A 26,786-nucleotide genomic window follows, 5' to 3' on the forward strand; every position below is an offset into this window, starting at 1 on the left:
ATGTTACTGTTGGGGCGTATTTATATACCTGGAGACACTTCTTGATTTATATGATCTCCTATACCTTGTCTAATTTACTTATAAATCATATTTATATAACTATAATCTTTATGTATACATGGATTGTCCTGATGATGAATATATTGGCAAATTTAGTTCACACAAGGTATATTGACAGGAGAGCACAATGTTGACATGCCTTTGTACATGTTTTAGCAGTTTGGTTTCAGCAAGGCTATTGATTGCACTTACTGTATTATAACTCTCTGCTAAGAATCCTAACATTTAAAACTGCTAATACAAAGACAGCCACTTTGCATTGTAATAGATGCACATACTATATTGTTTCATTGACCCAATGTGCCTATTTTGCAAATTACAAAAAAAAAAAAAGCAACTGTTGAAAAAACTTTGCACAAAGGAATGCAAAGCACCTGCCTCAGCTACAAGAAATAAACCTATGTACACAACAGCCAAACCGTTTTGAATATTCAAAGAAGACACTGAATAAACAGAGGAACAGAAGCTGGGAAAGTTACCATCACGTGGTTTCGAACTTTGTGGAAAGTTTTTTTTTTTAAAGTCAACTTTTTAGATCTGAGATCTGTTTAACTAGAGAACAACCTGTCAAAATAAACTGTCTCTTCTGTGTAAGGAAAACCAGTTCCGGGAGTTGCAGGAGCCATCGGAAGAAAAGTAAGGAAAACGAGATATTCTTCTTTATATAATATAGATATGTTTTGTGTACGGGTTGAGTTGGGTTTTGGTTTTTTTTAAGATATTAAAAAAAAACAGACATTGGAAAGTGCAAGGCTGGGCCTTTTTCAGAACACACACTACAAAAGTGGAAAGACCAGGAAGAGGGCGGGGGCTGCAACAGATCTCGGTGCTACGACTCTGCTTTGTCTTCTGCCTCTCCTGCAGAATCTCATACCCCTCTGTTGTTTTGGGGATTTTTTTTTTAGTACAAAAAGAGAAAAGACGGGAGAGGAAGCGGGAGAGAACGGAAAGTGTGAGACATTCTTTGCTTTCTTGTTAGTAGCTGGGAAGCGGGCTTTTGAAACCGTCATACTCTTTCAGGAGAGCGCGTGCAACGCCATGTGGGGCTTCGCAGCTCCACGTGCTGCGTCTTTCCTTAGGGTGGCTGCAGGTGCCAGAGGGAGCTTTGCAGTTTGTTCATTCAGGGGCTGTGGAAATGGCTGTGCTGCGCCAGTGTAGGATTTTGTTTCTTTCCTACTAATATTTGTTCGTGATAGATGCTATCTTTAATTAGGAAATTCCAACATAATTTTTTGTTGCTAAATTTCACAGTGGGTAATGAATTTGATTTTGGTATCTGTGTAAGTCTGTGACACTAATGGGTGGATCTGGCTGCAACAGAAGTCACACAAAGTCCCTGACTGACTCAGAAATGGGGGAGCCACTGAGACCCCAAGATAAGGTTACTTAGAGAATTGCATGGCGCGGATTCCCCGTGGAATCTCAATATCCTTGTCCCATCCCCGTGAGTGCTGTTCCTGTCCTTCTTCCACTCCTGCAAGTTGTGCCTTAACTGCACAAGCTTCCAACACTTACGATTTTAAATTGTTCAAGGCTTGTGCAAATGTGCAGATGAGGACTGAGCTTGCAAAAATGGAATGGGGATAAGAGAGATCTGCTGGGAGAGGGATTTGTGAAGACAAAAAGGAGGACACATGATCCCATCCCTGGCTCCTCCTACCACCCCACCATGCCCTGCCCCACCCTCCCATCTTTCACTCATTTCTGTAGTCCCCCTTTCCATCCTCTGTACCCTTTTAGCCCTCATCTACCCTCCACTGCATCTCATCATCCTATCAGTCCCAACTCCAATCCTATCTCTCCTTCCTTCCCTTTCTTTCAAGGCCTTTCTTCTATCCCTGTCCCCATATTCAACCTCCGTCCATCCTCTCTTCATTCTTTACCCTTTCTCCTGTACCCCATCCCAGGACCAATATCTCTCTGGATCCACAATCTTTCTCAAATTCCCCTCCACTCCCCATTCTAGCATCTGCCTCTCTCTCTTCACCCAACTGCATCCTCAGCCAACAACAGAGCCGGCACCAGGAAGACATAATGAGAAACTCTCCCCATCCAGTCTCCAGCTCCTCCCAGGCAGTAACTCCTGCTGCACAGCCTCTCTCCATCTGCCTCCTGCCTGACCGCCATGCATCTCTCCTGCATCCGCCTGCATTTGCCACACAAGGCAGACAGTGCAGGGGAATTATGTTACATGGCCAGCCATACTCATTATCGTCCTAGGCATGTAATGCAACCCTGACGCTAACTGTGACAATGATAGTTGGCTGGGGCAGTGCAACAGGTTCAAGTCCATCTCCCACACACACACCCTCAAATCAGTCTCAGCTCCCAATCCAGACCCTGACTCCCAAACTCCACCACCTTCCTCCTCCCTGGTCGCTGCATTGAATCTTCGGGCAGCTGACAGTCAATGAGGAGAGCCTGCTGCTGCCAGCCTGCCACGGAAGCCGCCTCTTTGCATCGATCTCCTATTTCAGTGTAGATGGGACATGTAGAAAGTCGGCTTCCGGAGCAATCCAGCAGCAGCAGGCTACTGCTACTGCTACTATTACTACTATTAATTATTTCTATAGCGCTCCTTGTTGCACTGCCAGCTGCCCAAAGATTCATTGCAGCGGCCATGGAGGAGGTAGGTGGTGGAGATGTGGAGTTTGGGGGTTGTGGCTTGGGAGATGTAGAGTTTGAATGTTCGGGGTTGGGGCTTTTGACGGGAGCAGGATTGTTGATTCTGTGAGAGTTGGGGCCTGGATCATGAGAGTTGGGTATATGATTGGGGAGGGGGGGGGGTCAGGGCCTAGATGGGGATGTTAGACTTATGGTAACCCTACATTAAGACCTTATAAATCCCAGAAGCCAACGTTTATGGCAGTGCTAAACTGAAAAGAAATCCCCCCTCCCCCCACTTGCCAGAGTGAAGGAGTTTACTCAGTATTGGAAGTGCTCAACATTACAGCACCCAGAGTATAGGCACGTGTGTCAAAATTGCTTAAATTGCAAAGCCCATTGCTGAGAAACTGATTAAAACAGAAAAAAAGAAACAGCTATTGTGACTAAAGATAAGACTAAAATGGTTCATAGTGCACTGGTTCCTAACTTTTCATTTTGTTTTGACATAACTGAGTTCATGTGGTTTGTCTTACTAACAGTAGTTTGGTTAGTCACATGGTTTTGAATCATAAGTAAAAGTTGAAGCTGTCCAAATTTTTCAACTCTTGGTACAAAATGTTTCATTTGGAGGTATTATATAGCTGATGAGGTCATCACTTGTTTGAACTGACAACAAATGTTGAGAAAGAAACATCAGTGTGGTACTGTGGACAGTGCCTAGGGCTGATGTTTATTGGGGATTTTAATCTTTCAAACTGTGGAATCCAAGAGGGCTGTGCATTGTTATCGGTGCCAGTCTCCTATCAGAGGTCCCCCACTGGGTGTTGTGGCTGTGAAAATTAAAACCCCTGAAAACTGTTAGTCCACCTATGCCAAAATTTCAGCTATTACAGTAAAGAAATGAAGTTGCCGTGCTAATCCACTTGTATATGTAGAAATACAGGTCAAGAAACAAATAATAAATGATACCTTTTTCATTCTTTTCAATCCAAGGAATGTTGGAAAGAAATGATAGATAAAAGCTCAAAAATATCTGTCAGTCTCGGGGCAAAATAATCCAGATACTTAGCAAAATCTGAGGAAAAGATAGTCTGGCTAATATACAGTACAAGTTAACTGACCAGACACAGTCCCCGACAGTTAATTTACTTCTCAGTGGCTAACTGTTCCAGGGCTTTGATTGCTTAAGTCCTGATATTTGTAACTTAAGTGGACAGGCTATCTTTGCCCACTAAGCCATAGCTGGCTAAGTCTGAATATCACCTTAACTGGCCATGCACTAGCGGAGACGCCTACCAATGCCTAAGTCATATTATACCTATTTTCCACCTCTAACCATGCCTACTTTGCAGGTAGGCGGGTGTCTATAGGTAACATGCAGAGCTCCGTGTGGAACTTAATTTGTTTATTAGGGTTTTTTTCAATTAACTTTCAATGGTGTGGTCAACTGTTGTTGTTAGGTGCCATCGACTTTCGCTTGAGTCCTAGCAACTTGAATTGCAGATGTAAAAAGAAATTGGTTTTGTGCTAGTCCAGAAAGGTCCTCCAGCGTCATCCCCATGGTTGTTTTCAACGTGTCCAGCCATCTGATTGCAGGTCGCCCTCTTTGCCTGGTTCCTTCAATCTTCCTAAATATGATGTCCATCTCCAGTGATCTCTCTTTTCTGATGGTGTAACCAAAATAAGACAGTCATCATTTGGGCTTCGAGTGACATAGCCGGTTTGATCTCTTCTAGAATCGATTTATTAGTTCTTCAGGCAGTCTGCGGCATACCTAAAATCCTTCTCCAGCACCAAAGCTCAAATGAGTCAATCTTCTTTCTGTCTTGTTTCCGTAGTGTCCAGCTTTCACATCCATAATTGACCACTGAAAAAAATGAATGTATGGACAAATCTGATCTTCGTTTGGAGTGTTACCGCCTTGCTTTTGAATACTTTGTCGAGAGTCTTCATTGAAGAGCGACCAAGTGGTCAATTACCATGCCAATTTAACAATTTGAATTCAGCTAGGCATCCCTGATCTAGGCACCATAGTAAAACATTTTTAGAAGCAATAAGCTCATAAAAGAATCAGTTGGACTACTAGATAAGTGTTTCTGAACATGTGGACCGCTTGTTGTGGGTAGACAGCCTGGGCATTTCAGAGGATATTCCCTTCCCGCCCTTCGAAGCCGCAACTACCGCCGGGCATCCATCCTTGCAGCCCACCCTTCCCGCTGAAGTCGCTGCCGAAGATCCCTGTCTGCCCTCCCTCCCTGCCCGCCCGTCCTCCGAAGCCGATCCCTCCTTGCTTCCCATCGCACTCGCTGCCAGGGTTCCCTGCTCCTCTCACCCAAAGCCGATCCACAGGGCTTCCCTCCGATGTCAGAGCTGACAACAGAGGAAATCCTTCTAGGTCAGTGGAATGTGTGTGTGTTCCCAGTTACTTCCTCTCTCATTCTGCCTTCAGCTCATTCTGCCTATGGTACACGTAGCTGACCCGGAAACCTTCTCTTCGACGCTAGGGCTGATGTTGGAGGCAAGGCTTGTGGGTCAGCCAAGTGCAACATGTAAATCGCTACCTGCTGTGCATCCTCCGAACAAGCCATTGAAGGCAGAAGAAGCAGTGCGGTTCAAACAAGTAAGAGGACAAAGGGAGAAAGGAGTGGGGGGGGGGGAAGGAGAAGGAGCATATTGGGACATTGGAGGGGTATAATTCTTGGACAATGGCTGAAGGCAAGGAGGGGGAGGGGGCATGAACTCAACCCAGAAGGAAGGGGGCATGAACATGGAACACAGAAGGGAGGGAGGAAGGGGCACTAACTTGGGACAGGAGGAAGGGAATAGAAATGGAGAATTTTTGAGCATCAGTGTGTGAGTGAGAGGGAAAGGAAGAAAGAGGAAAATTGGGCATAGAGATAAAGAGGAGAGAGGTAGAGATGCATGGGGAGAGAAGGATGAGAGGAGAAATGTTGGATGTGGTGGAGAGGGAACAGAGGAATAGATCGAAAGGGATGACAGGGGGAGGAATGTTGGACATACTGATGGAGGAAGAGATGTGGCATGGTGCTACAGAGGGGTGATAGAAGGAGAAATGGGTGGTGGGCAGTGGTGAAAAATGCATATTATCCGCGGGATGAGAGAGGGAGAAATATTGGATGTGATAGTAGAGGGGGTGGGATAGATACCTGGATCTCTCAAGACAGATGGACAGTGAGAGAGAAAGAGGGAGATTTGTTGCCAATAGGGGTGGAAGAGAGAGGTAGAAAAGTTGGACTCATGGAGGGACAGAGATAGATGTTTGTTGGGGAAGGGAATGTTGTCTGGAGGAGAGGAAGTGTGCAGGAGGAAGAAAGAAAGAAATATTGGGTGCACAGTCAGATGGAAGTGCAGCCAGAGTCTCATGAAATCACTAGACAACAAAGGTAGGAAAATGATTTTATTTTCAATTTAGTGATCAAAATGAATCAGTTTTGAGAATTTATATCTGCTGTCTATATTTTGCACTATATTTGTCTTTTTTTCTATAGTTGTTACTGAGATGACATTTCATATTTTAAAGTCATCTGACTTGACCGCTAGGAACCCCCCAAATATAAATGATAATTAACATTTTCGCTACGTACAGTGTGCTTTGTGTTTTTTTTAATTTTGTGGTTACCATTATGTATTAATAAGATTATTTTGTGTGTATATGAAAAATGAATGGAAGAAATTGCATTACAATTAGTATTATTATTATAGGGGTGGAGTCTGGGGCAGAGCTTGGGTGGGTATACTTGGTTGGTATTTGTTAGGCTTAGGGAGTACTTGGCTTGAAGAAGTTGAAAAATATTGTATTGGTTGACCAAGGAGTAAAAGGTACTCAGGGAAGATTACTACTACGAATCACTTCTATAATACTACTAGACGTATACATTATATTCATCTCTCTATCCCCATCCCGTCCCCACAAGCTCTGTCCCTCACCTGTCCCTGCCCCATTCTTGCAAGCTCTGACCTCATCTGCACAAGCCTCTAACTCTTTAAAATCATAAGTGTTTGATGCTTGTGTGATTAAGGCAGAGCTTGCAGGAATGGGATATGGACAGGGACAGAACTTGCAGGAGCAGGACGGGGATATTGAGATCCAGTTGGGAGTCTCTAACATGCAGGTACTGTCTGTGTCCTTAATAGACTCACAGTCTGTGTTTTTGTACCTAGGGAAATGGAGGATTAGGTGATTTGCCCAGGATGACAAGAGGCTGCAGTAAAACTTGAACCCAGTTTCCCAGGATTTCAGTCTGCTGCACAAACTATAGGCCATTCCTCTACTCCACAATGCCCATGCTGGAGAGATTAAATAAATTCTTTGCTTTGGTCTGCACTGAGAAAGATGCAATAGTTGAGACATTCTAGACCAGGGGTGCCCACACTTTTTGGGCTTGCGAGCTACTTTTAAAATGACCAAGTCAAAATGATCTACCAACAATAAAATAAAAAAAAAAACACAACGCACACTGTACGCATAGAAAATGTTAATTATCATTCCTATTCCAGGGTTTTTCAAAGAGGTCAAAGCAGATGAATCTATGCACTATCACCTCAGTAACAACCCTACAAAAATAGACAAATATACCCCCTCCCTTTTTACTAAACCACGATAGCAGTTTTTAGAGCGCAGGGAGCTGCGCTGAATGCCCAGCACTGCTCTCGACGCTCATAGGCTCCCTGCGCTAAAAAACTCTATTGCGGTTTAGTAAAGGGAGACCTTAGTGTAAAATATAGACAGCAGATATAAATTCAGACACATTTTGATCACTAAATTTAAAATAAAATCATTTTTTCTACCTTGTCTGGTGATTTCATGAGTCTCTGGTTGCACTTTCTTCTTCTGACTGCATCCAATCTTTCTTCCCTTCTTTTAGCCTGTATGCTTCCTCTCCTCCAGACCTCGTTCCCTCCCCCAACTTTTCCTTCCTCTCTCCCTGCCCTTTCTTTCTCTCTGCCTCCCTTTCTTTTTTTTTCTGTTTCTCTTCTTTCCTTCTGTCTCCCTGCCTGTCCTTTTTCTTTCTTTCTCCCTGCCCTCCCCCAAGCCATTGCCACTGCCACTGCCATTGCCATCGGGGACCAGGACCCAAACACCACCAATAACAGGCCCCAAGCTTTCCCTGCTTCGGCCAACCAACATTCCTCTCCCCGACGTCAATTCTGCCGTCGGGGAGAGGAAGGCTGATTGGCCCAAGATCGCGATTGACCTATTGGGGGAAATGCTGCCGGGTCCTGCCTTCGCAGAAACAGAAAGTAGGCAGGACCCGGCAGCAAGAAGAGCAAATGCTTCACTAACCTGTCTCCAGCCTTAGCCCATAGCGAACGCTTGCTTCAGGGCTCTCAACATGTGCGTGCCGGCTTCCCTTCTCCCCCCCCCCCCCCCCGGACATAACTTCCGGTTTCGGAGGGAAGAGAAGGGAAGCCGGCACGCACACGTTAGAGTTTCAGAGCATAAGTTCGCTATGGGCTGAAATCTCCAAGCCGGTTTTTTTTGTTTTTTTTAAATGTTCAGCAGCGGCGGCAGCAGCAGCAGATGACAGCTGGGCGGATCGCCCAGCTAAAAGGCCCTAGAGAGAACACTGGAGAGGAAGGCTGATCGGCCCGGTAGATCAGGACGGCAACACGAGTCTATCACGATCGACTCGCATTGCCTTCCTGAGCTACTGGTCGATCGCGATCGACGTGTTGGGCACCCCTGTTCTAGACCAATGTCTCTCAAACCTTTTCAGCTCTGGCACACTAAATGGAGCAAATGTTTTTCGTGGCACATTATAATTGAAATTATAATGTTACAAAACCAACAAAAATGATATTTGGGAGTTATAAGCTATGTATGGGTAATTGTAACAATGGTGAAACTAAAGTAGATAGAATAGAATTTCTAATCAATGTGATGGATGTGCTTGTTTTTGAGTGCAAATTAACTCAAAATGCGGCTTGATAGTCAACAAACAAACACGCATTTCATCATCCATTATCTGCAGTCATTCTCTTTTTTTTTTTCAATGTAATTTCTGTCAGAGCTGAAAATCCAAGTTCGCAAAGATAAGGAGATCCAAAAGGTAGCAAAGCCTTGATTGCTTTGTTGCTCAAGTTAGGATAACTACTGCATAAAAAATAAAATTACTTGCCATTAGTTTTCAAGGACCAATCGCGTCAAAGAATGACGATGCTTGTCTGGACGGTTGTATCCTTACGCGTATGCACACAGATGCTCATAGCATTGACAGACTTGTGTACATTATATCAGGGGTGTCCAATGTCGGTCCTCGAGGGCCGCAGTCCAGTCGGGTTTTCAAGATTTCCCCAATGAATATTCATGAGATCTATGTGCATGCACTGCTTTCAATGCATATTCATTGGGGAAATCCTGAAAACCCGACTGGATTGCGGCCCTCGAGGACCGACATTGGACACCCCTGCATTATATACATGTTATCTATTTTAGTGTATACTTATGAAGGCAATTTTTGTAAATGAAGTAAAATTTTGGAGTCTCTTGTGGTACACCTGGAATCTCTATGAGGCACACCACTGTGCCTTAGCACACTGTTTGAGAGACACTGTTCTAGACAGTTGGGTTGTGTCCCCATGGTTACTTGCCATCAGTCTAGAACAGTGGTGGGCAACTCCGGTCCTCGAGGGACGGAATCCAGTCGGGTTTTCAGGATTTCCCCAATGAATATGCATTGAAAGCAGTGCATGCAAATAGATCTCATGCATATTCATTTGGTGGTTCTCCTCTCCTCTTCCACGATTTGGTGGTTCTCTGCGCCAGCTGTCCATGGAGAAAGTCTCACATTAAAACATGCTAAACCCATTTCCGAATGCATTTTAGTTAATATGTCCCATAGTTTCCTACTTATTGCTAGTGATGGAGATATATGATAGTATCTGTTGACTTGATAACATGGCACCTTGTGGTTAAACTACAATCCATCCTTAGAAATGTAACTCTGCTTCTGTTGCTGCCCTTTGTAATGGAGGTTACCTTTTCTCCCTCGCCTGTTTGAGCATGGAGGTGGTGTCAGGCTGCTACTCGTATCTTCTTGTAGATTTCAACCTCTTCTTCTTTTGAAATCAACTCCATTCATCTATTCACTACATCTCCACGTGGTGGTCATTTATGCCCCCCCCCCCCCCGCCATTCCCAATAAGTCCCTTTCTTCCTTTCTCAATGACTTTGACTCCTGACTTTCCTTCTTTCTTAAAAAATCCTTCATCATCTTCCCTCATTCTTGGGGATTTTAGCATTCATGCTAAAAGCCCCTCTGACTCTTATGCCTCTAAGTTTCTCACTTTAACATCCTCATTCAATCTTCAGTTGTGCTCCACTACCTCTTCTCGCAAGACGGGCCACTGCCTTGATCTTATCGTCTTCTCCAACTTCTCTCTCTCTAATTTCTCCACATCAGTTCTTCCCCCCTCTCTGGCCGTCATCTAATACCTTTCAAACTTAATCACCTTTCCCCTTAGTCTCATTCAATCTTCACCAATACATGTAGGAATCGTCAGGAGGCTGTTGACCCCTGTTCTCTGTCCACCACTGTTCCATTCTTTCTCACCAATTTTGTTATTGAAAATTGGTCAATGAGGTTGTCTCTTTATATTATTCTCTTCTCTGCTCTGACACTGTCACTCCTCCCATTTGCCATTCTATAAGAGAGTGTTCTTCAACCACCGGTCTATGGACCGGTGCCGGTCCACAGGGCCAGCATGTGTATCAGGCCCAAAACTGTGTTCTTCAACTGCCGGTCCGCGGTGCTATCGATGCGTTGTTAATAAGATTATATTGTGTGTGTATATATGAAAAATGAATGGAAAAAATACAATTAGGACTATGGGGGCAGGGTCTGGGGTGGAGGTTGGGTAGAGATGGGCAGGGAATGGCCTACTACTTAACCCAGTGTTCTTCAACCACCAGTCTGCGGTCTGATGCCGGTCCACAAAATCATTCTTTTATTTCTGACGGTCCATAGGTGTAAAAAGGTTGAAGAACACTGCTATAAGACATACCAAACTCCAGTTTTGGCTGACCTCCTGAATCAGCTATCTATATTTCTGTGCTCAAGCTGCTTAAAACTTTAGCTAGAATTCTGTGCCCATGCCAACTTCATTCATTTCAAATTCTTGGTGACCTTCCAGTCTACTCTTTCACTTGCCAAACAAGACGACTCCATCCATTTGACACATTTTTTGGCTCCAACCCTCATCATCTCTTTACCACACTGAATTCTCTCCTCAAGTGCCTTCACCTCCAAGCCCCCTCCTTTTTCTTTCTTCTCAAACTATGGCTGACCATGATAAGGTTGACAAGATGAATTTTGAGTTCAAAACCATCACCTCCACTTTTTCTTTCCCCACTCCATTCTTTCAACCCCTGCCATCATTTCTAAAATGTTTTAAGGGGAAATTTCACATCGTCTCTCTCCCAAATTTACTACCTGCTCCTCTGATCCCATTCCTACCCATCTACTCAGCACTATCTCATCCCTTTGATCTGTCATATCCTCAATTCCACTGCAACTGTTCCTTGTTTCAAAATTTTTAGCTGCTCTTGTTATGTTCTTGTTTTTGCGCCTGTTATGCATATGTTTCTTCTGTATCCAGTGTGTTCCCTTGGGTGACTTTAATAAAAATGATTTGCAAAAAAATAAATAAATAATAATAAAAATGATTTGCAACTGTTCCTGATGCCATCAAACATGCTGTAATTACACCATTCTTTAAAAAAACTTCAATGGACCTTACCTGCTTTTCCAACTATTTCCCCATCTCCCTCCTCCCTTTCTTATCCAACTACTTCAGTGTGCTGTTCATCACCATTGTCTTTTTTCAACTTAAGCTATTCTTGATCCATTATAATTCTGGTTTTCACCTTCTATATAGTGTATCTCAAATTGTGTGCCTCCTGTGATTCCAAGTGTTCTGCGGCACACTGAGGAGGAAGCAAGGCACCTGCTAGCTGGCTTCCCTACGCGGTAAAGTGCCAACGCTGCCCGATTCGCCGAAGACCTGCATGTTTCCCCTTCTCTCTAGTGTCCTCCAGCTTCCCTCCTGGTCTCGCCTTTAAAGCTAATTACATCAGCCTGCAGAAGATCACCAGTAGGTAAAATGATTTAATTTTCAATATAGTGATTTAAATGTGTCAGTTTTGAGAATTTATATCTCCTGTGTATATTGTGTGTATATGAAAAATGAATGGAAAAAATTGCATTACAATTATTAAAGGGGATGGGATCTGGGGCAGAGCTTTAGTGGGCCTAAGGAGGTCTGTGGTTGGGGTACTCAGTTGATATTTGTTAGACTTAAGGGGTACCTAGCTTGAAGTTGTTGAGAAACACTGCTGTAAGCATTCAGCTGGTGCCAATGCCTCTCCTTCTCTCTGGCCCTCTTCCTTGCTGGCACCCCCTACTGGCGTCTCAGGGCCTCTGCACATGTGCAGATGTCGACACGATGATGTCGCGCATATGCTTGATGTCATCACGGTGACGTTTGCGCACTTCTGGGTGCCTCAAGCCGTGGCCACTACCTTTAGTGTGCCCCGGCTCGAGAAAGTTTGAGAGACACTGTTCTATATTAAACAGAAGCAGCCCTTGCTAAAGTCTCCCATGACCTGTTCCTGGCCAGATCCAAGAGCCTGTATTCTATTCTATCCTTATCCTTCTCAGTCTTTCTGCAAATTTTGACACTGTTCATCATCACCTACTCCTTGATACACTATGCTCGCTTAGATTTTAGGGCTCTGTTAGGTCTTGGTTCAGCCTGGAGAAGAGGTGGCTCAGGGGAGATATAAAGGTCTATAAAATACTGTGTGCAGTGGAGCGAGTAGATGTGAATTGCTTGTTTACTCTTTCCAAAAATACTAGGACTAGGGGGCATGCAATGAAGCAACTAAGCAATAAATTTAAAGCAAACCAGAGAAAATATTTCTTCATTCAATGTTTAATTAAACTCTGGAATCGGTTGCTGAAGAGTATGGTGAAAGCAGTTAGCTTAGTAGGGTTTAAAGGAGGTTTGGATAATTTCCAAAATGAAAAGTCCATAAGCCTTTATTAAGATGGACTTTGGAAATTAATTATTTCTAGGATAAGCAGCATAAAATCTGTTTTACTCTTTTGGAATCTTGCCAGGTACTTGTGACCAGGATTGGCCACTGTTGGAAACAGGCTACTGGGTTTGATAGACCGTCGATCCATCCCAGTTTGGCAACTCTTATGTTAGTTTTCTTTTTACCCAATTCCATTGCATTTTAATGTATGCTCTGGTGGATTCTCCTCTGCTGTTATCCCACTATTAGTTAGTGTACCTCAGTGCTCTGTCTTGGGACCTCTTCTTTTTTATATCTATACTTATTCCCTTGGTGCTTTGATCTCCTCTCATGGTTTTCAGTATCATCTTTAAGCTGATGAAAACCAGATCTACCTCTCCACACCAGAAATGTCAACAGGAATCCAGGCTCAAATCTCAGCCTGCTTGTCTGACATTGCTGCCTGGATGTGTTGCCACCACCTGAAACTGAACATGGTCAAGACTTGAGCTTCTTATCTTTCACCCTAAACCCATTTCTCCTCTTCCCCCATTCTCTATTTCTGTGGATAACACTCTTGTCCTCCCTTTCACACCGGCTCATAATCTTGGGCTTATCTTTGATCTCTTTCTCTTTCTCTGCACATATCCAACAGATGCTAAAACCTGCCATTTCTTTTTCTTTTAACAGGCTACTGTTTGGCTACCACGTTTCTTATTGCAAATATTCGCTTAACCACAAGTATTTCCAATGTGCAATAATATCTTCCTTACTTATACTCTTTTTTTTTTTTTTTAAGGCTTTAAGGATATTCAGATATTTTGCAGTGATCTTCAATAATGGCTTTTAGAAGAGCTACTAGATCGTCATTAAATCCTTAAGCTGCTAACTTACTTTTTAAATATTTTTCTTTTTTATAATATATGAGAGAATAAATTAATTACAAACCTTTAACATCTTTAAAGAATTTCACTGAGCACTTATCTTTTTTCTTTTGGCTTCAGTGTTTGTTTCCGCTTTGTCGGCTGGGGACATCGGCCGACATGTTTCGCCAAACTTGGCTTTTCAAGGCAGTCCCCGGAATAAAGAGTGAAATACATGTGTTTTCCCATTGCATACACTTATTTAACTCAATTATACATAGAACTTATCTTTATAAATTGCTTACCATTTTTGTTTTTTCAACTGCACATCTACACCCGAGCTTGCTTAGGGTGGAAATGGCGGCAGTTTAATTTTTTTATACACTTAACAGAGACTCTTCTATGAAGTGTGTTCACACCATAATGGGATCAGAATGGACAGTCCCTACTCTTGGGAGAAAGCAAAAATGTAATGTAAATAATAAAATATCCTTGTGACCTAATTTTATGTTGATAGGAGTAAGCGTCAAATCAATGTCCATTTAAACGAACAAAAATATAGAATTGTGACAGGTGCCCATCTGGTGGATCACTGGAGGGAGAAACTTCATACCTGGGAAGATATCAAATGGAGGATAATCGATCAAGTGTTAGAAGGGTGGGAGGATGGTAATTTTGAAAAGATTTTAAACTATAAAAAACAAAGATGGATCTTCTCTTTGAATACTGTGTCCCCTAATGGACTAAATTTAGAAACAGAGTGGAATACCTTATTATAATCTTTATGGCACTTGTGAATTGTTTGGAATCCATTTGGTCTGAAGATAACTTTAAAATCTAATCATTAAAACTCTGCTAAAGCATGTACTAAAGCCTAAGAACGTAATGATGTCATAGGGGAGTCTCTGTTAAGTATATAAAAAAATCAAACTGCCGCCATTTCCGCCCTAAAGCAAGCTCAGGTGTAGATGTGCGGTTGAAAAAAACAAAAATGGCAAACAATGTATAAAGATAAGTTCTATGTCTAATTGAGTTAAATAAATGTATGCAGTGGGAAAACATGTATTTCACTCCTTATTCAGGGGACTGCCTTGAAAAAAAGTTTGGCGAAACATGTTGGCAGATGTCCCCAGCCGACAAAGCAGAAACAAACACTGAAGCCGAAAGAAAAAAGATGCTCAGTGAAATTCTTTAAAGATGTTAAAGTTTTGTCATTAATTTATTCTCTCTTATATATTATAAAAGTTAAAAAAGAAAAATATTTAAAAAGTAAGTTATCAGCTTAAGGATTTAATGATGATCTAGCAGCTCTTCTAAAAGCCATTATTAAAGATCACTGCAAAATATCTGAATATCCTTAAAGCCTTAAAAAAGAGTATAAGTAAGGAAGATATTATTGCACATTGGAAATACCTGTAATTTATTTTTCTTTAACATCAACAAAATCCATCCCTTTCTTTCTGAACATACTACCAAATATCTTATCCACACTCTTATCACCTCACACTGCAACTTGTTTCTCACAGGTCTTTCTCTTTCAATCTGTTTAAAATTCTGCTGCATGACATATATTGTCTGTGTAGCTACACTCACATTACCCTCTCCTCAAGTCACTTTTATTGGCTCCTTATCCATTTCTGCATGCAGTTCAAACTCCTCTTAATGACTTTCAAGTGCATTCACTTTGCTGCTCCTTAGTATCTCTTCACTCCTCCCTCTCCTTACACCCCCCCAGTGCAGGAACTCCATTCATTAAGTCTGTCTTATCTATACACTTCTCCTCCATTGCCAATTCCATACTCTGTTCGTTTTATCTTGTTGTGAAATGGTGTAGTAGCTGTGTTAGTCCACTGTTTGAGATAATATATAGAATTAAAAGAATAATACTTTTTTTTATTGGACTAACTTAGTGCATTGTTTGAGTAGCTTTCGAAGGTGACCCTTCTTTTTCAGATCAGAAATAGGCAAATGTCAGTATATGTATGTGAAACATAAAAGAATATCAGTGATAGGGCTAGATTCACTAAGCAAACCGATCATGTACCAATTGGTTTGTGACCCCTTTGCAATCTGATTTCCCTCTTATCCGATTCACTAACCTCTGCTCCGATCATCCTCCGATCTGCGCATGCAAATGAGGGGGAATGGCAGCGATTCACAAAAAAAAAAAACCTGCAACACCAACTGGGCTGGCCGATCAACAAACAAGCGATTGCTGGGGACCAGTCGTTCACGCCGTTTCTAACTGCATCTCCTGCTCTCTGCCCCGACTTTGCAGCTCTCTGCCCCGGACTCTCCTGCTCTCTCTGCCCAGGACTCTTCTGCTGTCTGCCCCGAGTGCTGCCCTGCTTATGCCCCGGCCTTCCCACGCAGTGCGAGCCTGTGGTTTTAACCCGTGGGTTTAAAGCGGGTTAAAACCTTGGGCTTTCTAAAAAGTTTAAAGTTAAAAAAGTAAAAAAAAAAAAAAAAAAGGTTGCTGCTCTTTAGCATGGGGATTGCTATAGAGCAATCCGGGCGGTCGGTTAGGGGCGTGATGAGGACGATTCGTGAACCAGCTCCCCAGATATGGATCGGATCGCTCACGGATCCGATCCGATCCGTGCCCTTAGTGAATCTGGGTCATAGTCTCAGAGGAGGAGGGGGGTTGGGTGAGATGTAAGACAAAAGGGGGGAGACAGAGACGTGGGGCAGGTGACGAGGAGACAGTCATAAAAATTAATGGGTTGTAATGTGATACTGTACTGTATGATTTTCTGAGTCAGAAGGTCAAGCTCCATCTCTGACAATACTAGAAAATCCTTTTAAACAATGATGCAGGGCATTGGAGGACCCACATTACATCTAATGCTTGTAACAACAGAGCTGTAAATGCAATTTTATAAAAGTACCACACTCCATCTAATTTTATAAAGGTCCTCAGTTATCATGACTCTCATGAGAGTCGTGATAACTGAGGACCTTTATAAAATTGCATTTATAGCTCAGTTGTTACAAGCTTTAGATGCAGTGTGGGTTCTCCAATGCCCTGCATCATTGTTTAAAAGGATTTTCTAATATTGTATATTCTCAATTCCTTTTTCCTTTGGGTTTTTGAAGCTCCATCTCTGGTCATATTCAAATCTAGGCTAAAAGCCCACCTTTTTTGAGGCTGCTTTTAACTAACTCCTGTTTACTATCCATATCTGTTTTAATCATTTCGTCCACAAGTAATTCTGCAATCCCTTATTTGTTCTGTTTCTCTGTCTCAAATAGTACCTGCTTGACAGAGCTTACAATCTCATATGTGTCTAGTGTACAGTGTTGCGCACATCCAATAGTGCTATAACACACACACACACACACACACCTGTGGCGGAAACCAAGGGTGGGGCGGTGGAGATGATCTACTCCAGGTACAGATCATAAGGGGTGTTCCAGGCTGCTGACAGCATTGGTAAGCTAAGCATGTTGACATCAGCGGTTCAGAAGTTTTCTCTCTGCTGCAGCATGCAACTTCAAAGAATTCTCTGCCACATGCTTTAGTACAGGGGTGCCCACACTTTTTGGGCTTGAGAGCTACTTTTAAAATGACCAAGTCAAAATGATCTACCAACAATAAAAATGCTAAATATATATATATATATATATATATATATATATATATATATATATATATATATATATATATATATATACACACACCGAGTGTACTTTGTATTTATGTTCAAATATTTTTTTATTATACAGCCCCACTCCCCTGAAGGCCTGACCCCCCCGAAGGTCTGCACATTCCCCCTCAAAGGTTGCCTCCCCCCCCTGAAGGCCTGCACTACCCCTTGAAGGACTGCACCCCCCCCCCGAAGGCCTACCCTCCCCACATCCATTTACCTAATTCCAGCAGAGAGCAGTCTGCAGAGAGGATCGCTGGTACTTTAGCGATCCTTGCAGGTTGCCATAGGCCTCAGGAGCTGTCTTCCCTCTGCCCCAAGCCTGTCTCTGACTTAGAGGAGGGGCAGGACCACGGCAGAGGGAAGACAGCTCCTGAGGCCTATGGCAACCTGTAAGAATTGCTAAAGTACCACCTGCCACCGGCCGTCTCCCATTCGTCCCCTTTGGAGATCCCCACAGGAATAAGGAAGTTAAATTAATAGAATACTTAGGCACAGAAAAACAAAGAAATACCTCCAACAACTGCCCCATAAGAACTGCCTGTCACAATGCTCATTAGTTGAACTGAATAAAAGACAAGTGGATTTAGAAGGGGGACGATCCGCCCGGGTGCACGGCTTGGAGGGGTGCACAGCCGGCCAGGTCCGGGTCATCCTGCCTTTCTTTTCCCCCGGTCCGCGCTCGGGACTCACGCCTGCCTGGTTCCGCGCCGACGCTCGAATGGTGCCGTCAACTCCCGCGAGTCTCGCGATAACCAACAGCACCATTTGGGCGGCGGGTGCGAGCCCCGTGCGCAGACCGGTGGAAAGGAAGGGCAGGAGGACCCGGACGGCTGTGCATCCCTCCAAGCCGTGCACCCGGGGCGGGGGGCGGACCGCCCCACCTCGATACGCCACTGATTGGGAGGCCGATTTTGGGGTTTTTAAAATTGTATATCGGGCAGCATTAGGCCTCGCTCTTACCTCAATCATTACAGGCGCTTCTATTTCTTGTGATGCGCTGAGCTCCGTCCCCCACCGACCTTCACCCCGCCCTTCCAGCACTCTGATTGGCCAGCGTTCTTTAAGAGGCGGGCCAGTCAGGAGGGGAAAAAAAGAGAAGGGAAGAAGGGAACCTGCTGTGCGATCGACTGGGGTCGCCTGAGCGAACGACCTGTCGATCGCGATCGACGCTTTGGGCACCCCTGCTTTAGTACATGAGCCCTCCTTGAATGTTTTTCTTTCTAAACCTCATGCATCATGATTTCCCAAAATTATGTTTGATGTATTATATGCCTTGCAGTGGAAAGTTTAGGGAAATTTTGGTTACTTTGCTATTAGTCACTGTTCTGACTGATCTGGAAACTTTTGATCATGTTAACAAATTTGTTAGATAGAAAATGTTTCCGTAGCAAAAAAACAGTGTATATTTCCTGTGCTCATTTGCAATCTAAATTAATGATTAGATTCTATGTTTTATTTTTTTGTTTGGTCGTGATGATGTGCTATGCAGAAAAATGGAAACTGAGCTACACAAAGGGTGTGATGTTAAAAATATATATACCGTATTTGCTGCACCTGCATGTGACATTCTTTGCTGGTTTAAAACACAGCAAAAAAAAAATTATGACATAAAATAGTTGTCAAACAGACTTGGCAGTATTTTATGTACTTATTTTTTGTAAACAAAAATATAACTTGTTCTCTCAGGATTTGCACAGCTGGCATTGTGCTTTTCCCTAGCAACAGCAGCAGATGAATCCAGAGACCAATGGGGATAGCCCACATCTACCAGCAGGCGGAGATAGAGAAACTGATTAACAGGTGGTCCTATTGGCTGGCACTCCTCCTGTTTATCCAGTATTCTCTATCTCCCAGCAGGAAAAGGTCGCTATTCAACTAGCTCCTGAATTCTGGCTGTGACTGGAACTTTATTTTCTCCTGTTGAGGTTTCTCTTCAGTGAGACTGCCATTCTGTTTCTCCTGTTGAGGTTTCTCTTCAGTGAGCTGGCAATGCTATTTCTCCTGTTGAGATTTTCTCTACAGTGAGACAGGGGTGTCCGGCTGAACGGTGCCAGCTTTAGGGGTTACACCTGGGCCCTCCCCAGGTCCCTGCCTCACCCTCCCTCCATTGCTAGATGGTCTGACTGGGTCTCAATTTTTTTCTTCTTTCCCTTCTCTGTAAAAAAAAAAAAAGAGACCACAGTTCCTCCATTCTGCTCGGTTACTGCTGATCAACCAGCTTTAACTGGCTTCAATCGGCCCTAACAGCAAGCTTGTGAGTATGTCTGTTTGAACTTCAGGTTCTGTTTGGGAGTCTTAGTAATGTGGGTTCGGTCAACGTATGTTTAAGGAATGGATATTTTATTGAGGCTAAGTTTTATGACTAGAAATCCGTGGAGGGAGCCGGGACTTCCCGCCCTTTGCATGCACGCGCTTGGTTTCCTTGGTTACAGCGTGGCAGTAGCGGTGCGCGATTTCATGCTTGCACTTGTTCTCATTGTTGGGTTTCAGTGTAGCAATAGTAGTCCTGTTTATTCTGAGGCTCTCTTTCATCGGTGTTTGTCACGGCCATGTGCAGCTGATTGTGCAGGTGCCGGTTTATAGCAGCGCGCATGAGATGGTACATGTTTTTTTTCCCGGCACTGTGGGCCGTTCTTCTGGTTATTCCCTGAGTCTGATTTTCTTTCTATGCAAGCCATGGCAGAGTAAATTTTGTGGGGCTTGAATCCGACTATGTTTCTAGGAGCGTTGATGCAGCGGCCACATGTCAGTGAGAATCAGGCGTGCGCTTGGGTCTCCGGCGATGGCGGGAGAGCTGCAGCGTTCTGGTAGTTTGTTTCCAGCTGACTTTGGTCAGGGTATGCCGGGGCTTCTCTCCTTTCCGGTTCAGACAAGTTGGATGTATTTCACCAGCTTTGGGACAAGCTTGGGCAGCTTTATATGTCTATGTCTGTGTTCCTGCTGTACTCCCTTGAAGGAAGCTGCTTGTTTAATCGGACTCTGTGGTTAGCACTCAAAGGGTTTACCAAAGAGACTCTGACCTGTACTAGGTCACCCAGTCTCTGGACTGGGACGACATACGGCAACTCACGGCACGATGAGATCAGCAGTAAGATAGTGCCCTGTATTTACATTACATTACATTACTGATTTCTATTCCGCTTGTACCTTGCGGTTCAAAGCGGATTACACAGGAAGAGAACTGGACATTTCCAGGAGGGTACATGACATTGGAGAATGCAGGTTGAGGGTATAGACTTAATAACAGAATGAGTGTATAGACATAATAACATTGGAAGGTAAATCTGGTTACATTACATTACATAGCAGATTGTCTGTTTCCATATGTTGGTAGGTAATCGGTTTCGGAAGATGATTTAGGTTCCAATTTTTTTATTTTTTATTGGTCGATTGAGGGTATGGTGTCAGGGAGTGCGTAGAACCTTGTCGGTGTAAGTGGAGGAGGAGCGGGAGATTAGGTAGATTGAATGGTATTGAACAGTAGTGTTTTGATTTCTAGGGGGAGAGGAGAGGGAGGTTAAGTAGTTTGTATATACTTTTTGAATAGCAGCGTTTTGATTTCTTTACGGAATGCTTTGAAGTCGGATGTTGAGGTTAATAGCCTGGTAATGGAGGGTTCGAGTTTTGCTGCATGCGTTGATATGAGGTTATCATAAAGCTTTTTACGATGAGTGCCATTGAGTGGTGGGTATGAGAATGGTGTCAGTGTTCTTCTTGTTCTGGGTGGAAGGTTATAGTTTAGGCGATCGTTTAGATAGGCAGGTGCAGTACCGTTAATTACTTTGAAGATTAGACAGTATAGTTTGAATTGAATTCTGGCTCGAATCGGTAGCCAATGTGAGTCTAGGTAGGCATTGGTGATGTGATCAAATTTTCCGAGGGAGTAGATTAGTCTGAGGGCTGTGTTCTGAACAGTCTGTAGTTTTTTGATCATGTTTGTAGGGCATGGTAGACATAGGATATTGCAGTAGTCCACAAGACCTAGTACCAGGGATTGTACAATGATTCTGTAGTGTTCTTTGTCAAAGTATTTCCTTATTTTTCTTAAGTTGCGCATTGTGAAGAATGCTTTTTGGGTAGTTTTATTGATTTGAGTCTGCATAGTGCAGCATCTGTCTATCAGCACTCCCAGGATTTTGAGGGAGGTTTGGATTGGGAATTTGATTGCTTTAATTTCCAGGTTTGTTATGGATGGGTTTTTGTCCGTTTCAAGCATTAAGAATTTGGTTTTGTCCGAGTTTAGTTTTAATTTGTGGTTTGTCATCCATTTTTCTACTTCATCCAGTATTGTTTCCAGGTGTCCTGTTGTGGTGTGGTCTTGGGATTTGAAGGGGAGAAGAATAGTTATGTCGTCTGCTGAATGATGTTACATTTAGGTTGTCTAGGATGGTACCGAGGGAAGAGATGTAGAGATTGAATAGAATGGGTGAAAGTGGAAATCCCTGCGGGACTCCGCATGGATTTGACCATGGGTTAGATTTCGTATCATTTATCTTAACTCTGTACGTTCTTGTTTTAAGGAATCCTTGGAACCAGTTATAAACCACCCCTGAGATCCCTATTGCATCCAGTGTCTGGAGTAGTATGGTATGATCAACTAGATCGAAGGCGGCGGAAAGATCTAGTTGGATGATTAGGATCCTGTGTCCTTTACTGAGGTATTGTCGGTCTATGTCCAGTAGTGTTGCTAGTAGTGTTTCCGTGCTGTGGTAAGATCTAAATCCTGATTGAGATGAGTGAAGTATATTGTGGTCAGCTAGGTAGTTGGTGAGGTATTGAGCCACCAGTCCTTCAATCAGCTTGACGTATAATGGGATCGAAGCGATAGGTCTATAGTTGGTAGGTGTGTCTATAGGGCCTTTTTGGTCTTTCAGTAGAGGTGTGATTATAATCTCTCCAAGATCTTGCGGGAATTGGCCTTCTATGAGAGTGCTTTGTATCCATTGCGTGAGACTGGTTTTGAATTTAGGGGAGGCATTTGTAAGTAGATACGATGGGCAGTAGTTCAAGTCGCATGAGGTGTGGCTGTATTTTTTGTATAGTCAGTTCAAATCAGGCCATTGTAGAGTTGGGAAGGTGGACCATGTTCTGTCTGCAGTTATGGCTTCTTCCGTTGTGGGGGTTGTTATTATCTCATCGTGTGTGGTAGTTGAGTTGTTGAAGGTAGTTCTGATTTTGATGATTTTGTGTTTGAAATGGTCTGCTAGTTGGGAAGCTGTTGGTGTTTTGTTGCCTTGAGTGGCAAGGAATGGTTTTGTGTCCATAAGTTTTTTTTACTAAGTTGAAGAGTGTTTTTGTGTCGGAGGTGTTTGTACCAATTAGCTTAGTGTAGTATGTTTTGCGCTTTTCCTTGAGTTTGATGTTATATAGTTTGATTTGGGTTCTCCAAGCGGATTTGGTTTGGTCATTTCTCTTTTTTCTCCAAGATCTTTCGAGTTATCTGCAATGCCTCTTTAGTAGGAGGAGTTCGGAGTCGAACCACTTGTCTGAGGGTCTGCAGGTTCTGTGTTTGTTTTTTTCTGGGGCTAGCTCGTTCAAGGTTGTTTCACTTAGGTATCACACAGGTATCTCATTGTCTCTCTTGGGGTCCCTGCAGATTGAGCCTTTGTCTGTTGGTAACTGTCCTTATTTGGGCCTCTGTGTTGAGCTGCATGTGTCTAGTAGTGGCACAGGATATATATGCCTAAAGGTAGTACAAACAGTTTCCAAGTTCGGGCTGTCTCTATGGGCATAATGACACTGCGCATCTTCCTGCGGCCAGGACTCTCTTTCTCTATTTCTGAGGGGACCTGGACTTCAGATTTCCATGCTTATCACGCTGGTTTCTCCTGTCACCATTTTCTCATGGCACATGCTAGACGGGCCCCCCGACCAGACAGGAAGGACTGTACAGCTCCTTTTAACCAGGAGCCAGTTACCTATTCTATCAAACTCGCGGAGGATCACATGCTATGTGGCTGTTAGCCTCATCCCTGAAGCTCTCATTAGCGATGTGAGCTTTGTCTGATACCTGTAAGGATGCTGTTGTTTTCCACAGGGTGGTAGATGCAGCATCTTGATTGAGTCTAGTACGTATTCACTTTAAAGGACATACGTATTTCACTCATGTTGCATGGGATTAGTACTGTTTTATTGGTTCCAGTATATTCCTCTTTACATTGTGAAACTTGATTTTTCCTAGGAGAATCTTCTTGCAGATCCTACAATCTCATCCTGCCATTCCCTGACCTTCTGCACTTCATTCTGAGGGGATCTTGACTTCTTCCAATGACTCTTCAGGCTTTCTCATGAGGGAGAAGATGCTATAATGTCAGATCAGGGGGCTGTGAAGATTTTTCAGGATGCTTGCATCTTTGCATCCTCCTCAAGTTTCTAGTTCGTAAGGTAAGGTAACTTTATTCGCTGATGATGCCAAACTATGCAATATCATAAACGGCTACAATCTGCAGGATACTATGGAACAGGACCTCCGTACTTTAGAAAGTTGGTCCTCTGTCTGGCAGCTGGGCTTCAACGCCAAGAAATGTAAGGTCATGCATCTCGGAAATGGAAATCCATGCAGAACTTACACCTTGAATGGAGAAACTTTGACCAAGACTACGGCAGAACGAGACTTGGGAGTGATCATCAGTGCAGACATGAAGACTGCTACTCAAGTGGAGAAGGCTTCATCTAAGGCATGACAGATGATGGGTTGTATCAAGAGAAGTTTCGTCAACAGGAAGCCTGAGGTCATGATGCCATTATACAGAGCCATGGTGAGACCTCATCTAGAATACTGTGTGCAATTTTGGAGGCCACATTACCGTAAAGATGTGCTCAGAATTGAGTCGGTTCAGCGGATGGCCACCAGGATGGTCTCGGGGCTAAAGGGTCTCTCGTACGAAGAGAGACTGAACAAATTGCAGCTCTATACTCTCGAGGAGCGTAGGGAGAGGGGAGACATGATTGAGACATTTAAGTACATCACAGGACGGGTCGAGGTGGAAGATGATATCTTTCTTCTCAAAGGACCCTCGAACACAAGAGGACATCCGCTCAAACTCAGGGGAGGGAAGTTTCGTGGAGACGTCAGGAAGTACTTCTTCACGGAACGAGTGATAGAGCATTGGAACAAGCTTCCAGTACAGGTGATCGAGGCCCGCAGTATCCCAGACTTCAAGAATAAATGGGATACCTATGTGGGATCACTGCGAGAGTCCTACCAATGAATAGGGTCGCTAGGATATAGACTTAATAGATCAGGTCAGTAGAGTTAAGGGGGCCAGTAGACTTAAAAGGGGGTCAATGGTATGGGCAGACTTGATGGGCTGTAGCCCTTATCTGCCGTCATCTTTCTATGTTTCTATGTTCTTGAATTCTCTATATTTTGTGTTTCCCTTTTCAGTGTTACTGGTCCTCAGGACAGTTCTTGTAGTTCTTCGGGAACTAAGGGACGTTGTTCCACTTACTGCATGGTGCCCGAGACGGGGGCATTGGGCAGGCTGGATCCCATTCTGCTGAATTAGTTTCTCGGGGTTACACATTTCTGTAGACAACCTGGGAGTATATTTACATTTTCTCTATGGACCTCGAATCGGCACTTGGTTTGCCTGCCTCTCTTGGAGCAGCGCTTTCGGTTTTGGCACATGCCATTTCACCTACCCAAGGCTTCACAAACGTTTTAGGTGATGTGGGCGATGGTACCGTTTTGGCGCTACCAGGCGATTCATCTAATTTCTTCTTGACTGCCTGCTTGATTCGGATGACTTCCAGTCGAGCCATTTGACTGACACGAAAAGGGTGGTATCTTTTCCTCAGTTCTTTACACGTGCATCTTCGAATTTGCACAGCGCTCTTTTCTCCTGTACTATTTATAGGTATATCGGGGTGATGTTTTTATTCATATAGGAGAGACATGTGTTTCTTTCCGGAGACTTGGGCGTGGGGTCTCGGTCTCAGATTGGTATTCTTCTTCGCTTACCATGACCAAGAGTATGGGATTCTGTACAGTTTCTGGGATCCATATTGCTGACTCCACTGGGAACTTCGGCTTGCTTTCCCCTTCTTACGCTACAGCAGTCGCTTTTGTTCCGGTGGTTCCCGGTATCTCAGGACTCCAATTATTTGGTATGCTCCTCCTGCATCGCTCTGTATGATTTGGTGGCTCAGCGCGATTTCTCTTTTCAAGGCATGCCTCGGTCTTTGCTGGACTAGCTCATGACCACCGACCATCCCGGGCTGTCGGGTTGGGGGGCTCGGTGGCTTCCATCCTCAGCTCCAGGAATCTGGTCTTCAGAGGCGACTCAGTACTTGTTCATTCTTCTACTCTTGAGCAGGGTCAGGCTACCTTTCTGGAGCTTCAGATCATTCTTCCGGATTGCCGCTGAGGGTCCTTTTGGCCAGTATTAGGATGGGGGTATTTCTCTACAGCTTGGGCAGTAGGTGTTGTACTCAGTTGGCAGGTGAAGTTGTTCTGCTTCAATGGGTGGACTCTCATCTTCGTCTTCTGTTGGCAGATCCTTTTATGGATCAGGATAAGAGTTTGGATAGACTTTCTCTCCGCGGAATCTGAGCATGGCCCATTTCTTGTATGTTACAGTGTACAGCGCTGTGTACGCTTTGGAAAGTGTGCATGTTAGTAATAGTGTAATCTTCTGCATCCTGGATATTGAGATTTGTGGCTCAGGCGTTCTAGCTCTTTTTATGGACGTGAGATCTCCTTGACCTAGACCTCATGGCCTCGTCTCTCAATTCTAAGCTTCCTAGCTTCTTCGGCGTGCCCAGGGAGTGGGAGTTAGAGGGGGTAGCTGCATGGCTCCTTTCTCGCCTCTGCCTTCTCTTTTTCAGTGTTTTCCACTGGCTGATGATGGCTTGGATTTGCCATCTTGAGCTCGCTTTCCGGGCACAGTATTTGTAGAATCTCTGGATTGGCGGCGCCATCCTTACTATGCGGATTTGATGAGTCTTTCGACATCCGGTCTAAGAAGTTTCCTGGTATCTCCGACTTTGCTCGCCTAGGTTCCGATCAACATGGATATTTGTACTACTTTAGTATTACAACCTAGTTTTTTGAAAATCTTGGCTGACGTGTAAGGGTTATGCGAAGCAGGTTGTTTCTTCTCTTATTCAGGTGCTATGGATGTCTTCTCCTGTGGCTTCTGCTTCCTTTTGGAGGTTTTTCCTTTCTTGGGTGCTTCTTAACGTTTGAACAACTCCAGAGTTCCTTTTTGGCACAAGTGTATTACCGAGGGCTTAGCGTTCAATTCCCTTCAGCTTCTAGTGCTATTCTTGGCTTGTTACAAGGGCTAGGTATATTGCTCTTCACTTACTTCTCAGCTTCATGTAGTTCAGTTCCTAAACAGAGTGCGGTATATTCATGCGCCTCTTAGAAAGCCCGGTTTGGAGTACAATCTTCACGTACTTCTTCTCAGTTTACCGAAGGCTTCATTTCATCCTTATCTTTTGGGACTCTAAAGGGCTATGCCGTTGAACATGGGGTTTCTTGTGGCCATGGCTTCAGCTCTGCAGTTTTCTATGTTGCAGGCCTTGTTCAACGGGGATTCCTATTTCTGATTTCCGAAATAT

General features: G+C 43.8%; 1 protein-coding gene across 9 annotated transcripts in view; it reads left to right on the forward strand.

The window, feature by feature from the left end:
* The first annotated feature begins 604 nt into the window (after positions 1 to 604).
* The window catches only part of ST18 (ST18 C2H2C-type zinc finger transcription factor), a 684,113-nt gene continuing 657,931 nt past the window's right edge, over positions 605 to 26,786 (forward strand). For 4 of the 9 annotated variants that reach the window (XR_004538340.1, XM_033933681.1, XM_033933691.1 and 1 more), the window contains exons 1-2: positions 879 to 1,012; positions 11,566 to 11,785. The gene's annotated coding sequence lies outside the window, so the exon portion shown is untranslated. Of the gene's footprint in view, positions 697 to 878; positions 1,013 to 1,167; positions 1,215 to 11,565; positions 11,786 to 26,786 lie in introns of those variants that run through there. The other 5 variants (XM_033933682.1, XM_033933684.1, XM_033933683.1 and 2 more) reach the window with 5 other exon arrangements.

This window comes from Geotrypetes seraphini, chromosome 2 (assembly GCF_902459505.1).
Source record: "Geotrypetes seraphini chromosome 2, aGeoSer1.1, whole genome shotgun sequence".
Classification (NCBI taxonomy): domain Eukaryota; kingdom Metazoa; phylum Chordata; class Amphibia; order Gymnophiona; family Dermophiidae; genus Geotrypetes; species Geotrypetes seraphini.